The 7,018-nt window shown below is 44.9% G+C and overlaps 1 long non-coding RNA gene across 2 annotated transcripts; it reads left to right on the plus strand.

Moving 5' to 3' along the window:
* The first annotated feature begins 2,224 nt into the window (after positions 1-2,224).
* Positions 2,225-3,474, plus strand: LOC139678670 (uncharacterized). 2 transcript variants are annotated; one of them, XR_011699070.1, is made up of 3 exons: positions 2,225-2,679; positions 2,928-3,075; positions 3,258-3,474. It is a non-coding gene; the product is annotated as an uncharacterized lncRNA (long non-coding RNA). The 2 variants fall into 2 exon arrangements; XR_011699069.1 differs by having other exon boundaries at positions 2,225-2,611.
* The last annotated feature ends 3,544 nt before the right edge of the window (positions 3,475-7,018 follow it).

Here is a 7,018-nt window from a genome sequence, read left to right on the forward strand (position 1 = left end):
TTCTTTTCATTGTTCTTCAAGAAAATAAACTAGAAATAGAACGTTGGATTAGCAATCTAGTTGCCTAGAGTTTGATTTATCTTTCCAATGTTCAATTGCAGATCCCATGAGCATACAAATAGTGGAAATAATACGCAGGTTTCTTGCCAGGGCACTTTATACTGCCTGATGCCTGGAAGGGCCTCCAAGGGGTTCAGCCAGGGTAACGCTGCAGTTTCCCACACGATGTCAGTAGATGCTCCCTCAGGCTGCTACAGTTTTGATGCCAGTTCTGTCCTGATTTACACAAGATCAGGACAGAGCTGGGAGCTCTGGAGTTTATTATTTGTGATTATTTAGCATTTTTGAAGTTGCCTTTCTGTAAAAGCTGTTCAGGAGGTGGATGACTCTAAACAAAGAAAGGCAACCATGTAAGTGAGTGCACAGTAGTCCAGTGCTAAGGGGAAGCAAAGTTTAAATCATCAGGGTTTTTTTCCAGCTGCTGAGGTTGAATGCAAAGCTGGAAACTGGCAGGAATGCCATGGGAAAGAATAGGGAGCTGCTAGCGTATTACCAGGTTTCCAAAGGTAAAAAGCAACAGGGGACGCCCAGAAAACAAGACTCAGGGAGTAGATGGTCCCTGGGATAGGATGGACGGAGTACTCAATTTCTTTTGAATCAAAACTTACATATTTTTGAGAGTGGGGGTGGTGGGAAAAACCTGCGAACTTGCTGCTAAGACAGCGTGGAGTGAGAGAAACCAATTCATGGAGAAGAAAGAGAGAGAGAAAATTAAGGAAATGTTCCTGAAATTGTTCAGAGCCCACTGCTGCTAAAGTTAACAAACAGGCTCCAAAAATGCATGGATGCAATGTCAATTGCAGAAAGTGTTACTGAATTTTTTTTTTAATTAAGATAAAGGAGATGGTGCTGGACACTTGCAAAATGAGGCTGCTTCCAAGGGACGACTGCACCTTAAAAATGGGAGAAAACAACAACAACAAAACAAGGCAAAGAGAACCCTCAACTTGTGCTTGTGTCCCTGCCTCCAACCTGGTCTTAAGAGTACTCATGCAAGAGGAGCCTCACACCGCTTCTGCACAAATAGCCTTACATATTTCCACACTGCCTCCTAGATTCCCCTTTTCCTTCCTCCCCACTGGTCTCCATTTGCAGGCTCTGCTTCTCGTTTTCCTCATCTCAGCCCCTCTTACTTCACTCCAGCCCACTTTCCTGGCTCCCACCTAAGCTACTCTTCAAGTCTTTTGACTCAAATTTTTATTTGGGTTTCCTAACACTTACATACAGATCTCTGCCATGGTATTTGAGATCCAGTTGTTGCCCTCCCTATCCTCTCCCTGCTCCCACACCCAAAAGGTGCCCCTGTGATCTCCCCTTATCTCCCTGAGCCACCTTGCTGTAAATGATCCTTGCCAGATCTCCCAAGGCTCCTTGTCTAGCAGGATGTTAGAAACCTGTATGTGGGCTGTGCTTAACTAAGATCCACCCACTAAGAGGGATCTTAGTTCTTCATAAACGCGGGTGTGTTTATGAAGAACTTGCCCCGCGACAGTGCTGCCCGGGCTACCCTACTTCTAGATAAAATGCAGAACGTGGAGTTTTCAAAGTTACTGACTTCTCCATAGCGAGGACTGCCAAATGACTGTGCAAAACTAAAAAAAAAAACCCAAAAAATAAAAAAGGAAAATAGTATTTGTGTGCGTGAACGTACATACTGCCCACGCAATGCTCACGATGAGTTGTACCTGCCCTGTATAGCACACAAAGGTCCAGTACCAGATATATGAGACTTAGCAAAGCGTGAGCTACAGCTCCTCACTTGTACGCAGCAAGTCCCCTACAAAGGCAAATCGGGCAGCAGAGCAGCGTCAGGCGCACCATTTGGGGTAAACCCCCCGGTGACAAGGTGGGAGTGGTGAGAGAAACCAGTGCCAGGGCTTGTTGCATAGAGCTGAGCCAGATGAGCTGAATCACCACGTACTTTGAGGACACTCCCAGGACACTGCATTTTGCCTCCAGGCAAGAAAAGCGGTTCTACAGCTCCTCTGGGAGACAGCGGCCTGAGGGAGGGGACCCCCCCGGCCCGCTGCCGAGCACCCCCTGCCAAAGCGCACCCGGCAAGGACTTGAGGGCTAATTCAGCTGGCTGAGGGACTATGTCGGCCGCCCGCCTCACTGTAGGCTCAAGCGCACGCTCACAGAGTTTTATTCAAGGACGGGTTTATTTCCAACAACGCGCTCCGCGCTGTTCGCAGAGCGGCGGCAACATGGCGGGCCCGCAAAGCCCGCCGGGAGCTGTAGTTCGGCGGCGGACGCGGGCCGGGACCGCTCCCTCGGCTCCGTCAGGGCCTCCCAAAGAGAGGATTCCTTACCCCGGCCCCTCCGCACCGTGCTCTGGGGAGCACCGGGCTCAGGCTGCCCGGGGAACAGGCCAATGCCTGCCCACAGCCTGCTCCGTGCCGATCTCTCGCTGCCCCGCTGTGTGTGACCTGTTTTACGCCCGTGTCTGCTGATCCCGGGCGCCTGGTTACACACCTGCGGCCCCACAGGAAAGGTGACAGCACCCAGAGACACACACAGTTCGTTGGGCAAGATGCAATGTGCACAACTGGGTTAGTTGCTGTTGTTTGATCTTCCCTGATTTCCGTGACTGTGCTGGGGGTCGGTGTTGGGGCGGCAGGTGAGTGTTTACCTGGGGACAGGTGTGTGTGTGTTTACCTGGGGTCAGGTGTGTGTTTGTTACCTGGTCCCCGGTCCAGCCTGCACACCTCAGCTGAGGGCAGCAGAGACAAGTGGTGCCTCCTGCAACTCCAGCAGTGTTATTATACTTAAAAATCCTAGTGAGACTTCAGCTGTATTTATGCAATCAATGATTATTTTATCTGTGCAATGAGTTTTTCTTTAAAATTCCTCCTTCATTTTTTTCAGGGTGAAAAAGACAAGCAGAAACTTTTAAGTGTTCTGAGGGTTTTTTGGCTTTAAGAGGCTCTGATCACGTTGCCAGGATTGGAATCCCTGAAGATTGTGTAACTTTATTCCTAAACTTATTCAACAGCCATTGCCTGCAAGTTCTCACGTATGTTTTGTTTGTTAGGAAACAAAATTATTTGTTTTGGTGTTGATCAGGACAAGATAATACATTATTTCTGGCAGAGCGACACTCTCCATTCTTCTTTTTTGCCCACTCATTTTTCACACATGATTATAACCAGTAGTTTTAGTATTAGGATTATAGAAATTTTCCCATTAATATTTCAGGATACTCGGAGGAAGCAGAGGACATCTACAGTGAGTGGAGAAGGAGGCAGCAGGTAGAATCAAAGCACAGCTCTCAAGAGACAATAACCCTTTAAAGACTATTAAATTGCATAACACTCTTGCTGGATTGCAGTGCAGAGAACACAACTTCAGTGTGTGCCTGCACATTTAATGAAGCAGAACCCAGTTGTCCTCTCCCTGACATTAATAAAATTAGCTGGAATAACAACATAATGCTGTTCTTGATTTTTTTACGTAATACTCAAAAAGCTCAAATGGTAAATGTTTAATAAGGAGAACATATTTCTTCAGTATCTATACAGAGATATATAAAAATACTAAACTATTTGCTTAATTTTATTAAGGCAAACCGTGTTCCTTTCAAATCTCCTAAAGTTAATCCCTGGTGTTTACACTCATTTCTGCTGTTTACATTGGATTCATAAACCTTTGATGTAAACAGAGAAAAAGATGTAGGAATGCTTCCCATGAAACCCTTCAAGAAAATCCTGACATCACTTAAATAAAGCATGTTTCCTGCTTCAATGTAATTAAATTGTGAGATCTTAAAAACAGAGAGAAGAAAGAACCCCACCCTAATATACTGTAAAGCTACAGACATCTCTGGGATACAAAAGGGCTACAGATGGGGAGATTATTGTTAGCTATAGAGGACGTTTCTTCTCATGCTCTTGTTTGGGTGTCTGTTTCAAACTGAGAGGTTTCAGCCAAAGCAATCGTTGTTCATAAGGACAAAACTACTAATCTTTGCTTGTTTGAGGATCCTCAAGGATTTCAGCAGGATGGCTGCCTTAGTGTCACAAATGTGCCTTCTGCCATCCCTGTGAAGGCAAAACCAGGTTCTTGCAACTGGGCTACATTTATAACACCAAAAAAAACAACTGAAGGACTGCTTTTTGGCCAAGTGCCATGACCTGTCTTGATCAACTCTACAAATCAATTGCTTCCCTTCCATGGACCTAAGACACAACCATTAGTATGTTTCGGGGGGTTTTTGTTGGCTCTTTCTTTTCCTGAAAAAAAAAGTTATTGGAGTGATATTATCATAGTATGAAGATGAGAGTATGTATGTTGTGCCATAGAGAATCTGAGGGAGGTGAAAAAAGGTGGTGCTTGAAGGGGAGAAGAGGGAGGCTGATGGTTCATGGTGCCTGCCAGAGTGGGCTCCATCTCCTGGTCTGGACTCTGTCTGGGACAGTACTGGCTGACATGAGCCAAATGTTTTCCAGGACACATGCTTGCAGTCAAGCATTATGGGCAATTAGCAGTCCAGTGATTAAGTTCATTTCCAGGTCCTGTTTTTTCTAATGCTGTAGTCAGAGCTTTAGAGTTCTTCAGGCAAAACCCATTATACTTCAGACCAGTAGAGATGCCTTTAATTTTAGAAGGTCTCAGGCCGGGGTTCCTTGAAGAAGCCTAAGAAGTTTCTGCTGCTGGCTGTTTTCTCTCCCACTACTGCCAGCTGTCCTGGCTTGGCTGTGTGCACAGCAAGGAGCCTGATCTGAATGTGGGTTGAGTCTTTATAGCTGTAGCAAAATCAAGCAGAAGCTTGGGCTGAAGTACTAACACCATATAGTAAATATTCTTAAAAAATAATCAAGACTTAAGTATCTCCATGTGGAGTTATTACAAAATAAAAATTACATTTGACTTCAGTGGTTTTGCCTTGGTTCCTGTCTTGTGAAATAACAATAATACTTCAAGACAGCAGGGAACTAAACTAAAACTTTCACACCTTTCTGGTTTAAATGAACCATGCAGCAATCATGGAGTGTGAAGTGATGCTGGTATCAAGGCATGAAGCCTGCAGGCATCCAGGCAGCAGGCTTTACAATCCTTGGGCCTTCACTTATATTTGCAGTTTTATCTTCAGATTTACCCTTTGGTGGCCCAAGATTCTTAGGAGACTCTGAACGCATTTATTCTGAGAGAGGCTTGGCCATGGTAATGAAGCTGCAGAAGTATTTGAGGGAGAAAAAAAGGATTAAATATTCGTAACCACAAGTAATTCTAAGGGTGCTCATTGAAGCTTTACAAATGCTCAAGCCCATCCACATAGAATAAATATAAGAAAAATAGACAAAATTTTGCTGGTTTCTGACAGGATCTATTATTATTTTATGTTTCTGTGGAGGGAGAAAGTTGTAGGGGGAAAGGTAGAAGTCAGGTACTTATACATACCACTTATCATGGAAATTAGTTGCCTGAAGTAGAAAACATACTCTGGGTATTAAGATTATGCATACTTTTCTTGGGAAAGAAATGGCTCTCTTGGAATGCAAACCTCCCTTGTTCCTGGCCTTCGCACTGTGACATCGTAAATAATGCAGTAAACTACTGCCCCAAAGTCAGGAACTTGGAAAGGAAAAACAAAACACAGACCCTGTGGCTGCCTTGGTGCCTGGAGAAGTGCTGAGCAAGGCAAGGTGTGTAAGAGGGCCTGTGCAGTTCGAGTGGGGAGGGAAGTGGGGCCACTGCAGGAGAGCCTGGTGGATGGGCATTTTGTGGGTGAGCAGAAGCAGCCAGCACCAGAGAGAGCAGAGGGCACCCCATACCCCCAGTCTGAGGGCAGAAGAAGCCATTTTCTGGATGTGTGGGGCATGGCTGGGCTGTGGACCAGCACACACCCCCTGGCTGTCGGAGAGGATCGCCCATGGTGTGAGGAACTCAGCCTTAGAATACAGCCTTTTCCATTCTGCAGTGCCCACAGCACAGAAGATTGTTTTTTGGTTTCTTCTTCTTTGGAAAGCCACTCCCTGAGTATTGATGCTTGTATTGCTCTTGATTCTCTGGTAGTTACAGGCTGCAGATGTTGATGTGGTCTGCAGAAAAGTACTCAAGTTCAAGCAGCTGCACAGGCTGAAGTGCAGGTAAAATAATTTACTTTTGGGAGAGATATTTGGATGCACACATGGCTCTTGTTTTCTTCTTTAATGTTTCCTCTGTAACCCCAGCAGTCCTGCTCTTTTTCCACACCCATTTTCTATTTCAACATTTTTTACTCTTTTCCCTCTTTCATTGTATTATTTGTTGTCCCCCACAACCTTTTGGTTTTTCTCAGGGTTTTTTTTATCACCCACCTCCTATATTTGTGGGGTGGGGAGAGATGAACTGACTCTTTTATAAAGAAATGGGGTGGCATCTCCACCTGGTATGGAAGATCAGTGACAAAATTTGCATCTGTTTTTTTCACCTAAGCCTTTTTTTCATTCCTGTTCAATTTTCCAAGTAGGAAGCTTGAGAGAACCTCCTTGAAGCTTTCTAGTAGTGCTCAGGAAAGACTCACAACAAAAGAAACTTCCACCTTGCCCACACCACAGCTTCTGGTCTCCTTTTGTACCCTTCAGCTTTCCACGTCTCCCACTCACTTGGCTGGAGTGCACATTCCCATTAATATTCTTTGGATGTAAGGGATTTTCATGATTTGGAAAGGGAAGGGTAAGTACATGCACAGGGTCAAGATTTTTCCTCCTGTAGATGTAAGAGTGTGAAGTGGCAATTAATGGAAGTCTTCGTGGTTAATACAAAAACCTGACCCTGTGCCCTTATTCAAAGAGTCAGAAAAGCTGATTTTAAGTAAGCAAATTGCACCTTCTTCTCTTTATCTACAGAATTACCTTTTGCAAGGAGAGGCATGTCCTCATGCTGCCAAACATACTGCATTATCTTCAGCTGATGTGCTGGTACAGTAAAGCCTTTCTTTTCATATGTCCATTCTTTTGCTAAGCTCTATTTTTCAG

Source organism: Pithys albifrons, chromosome 1 (genome assembly GCF_047495875.1).
Source record: "Pithys albifrons albifrons isolate INPA30051 chromosome 1, PitAlb_v1, whole genome shotgun sequence".
Lineage (NCBI taxonomy): Eukaryota > Metazoa > Chordata > Aves > Passeriformes > Thamnophilidae > Pithys > Pithys albifrons.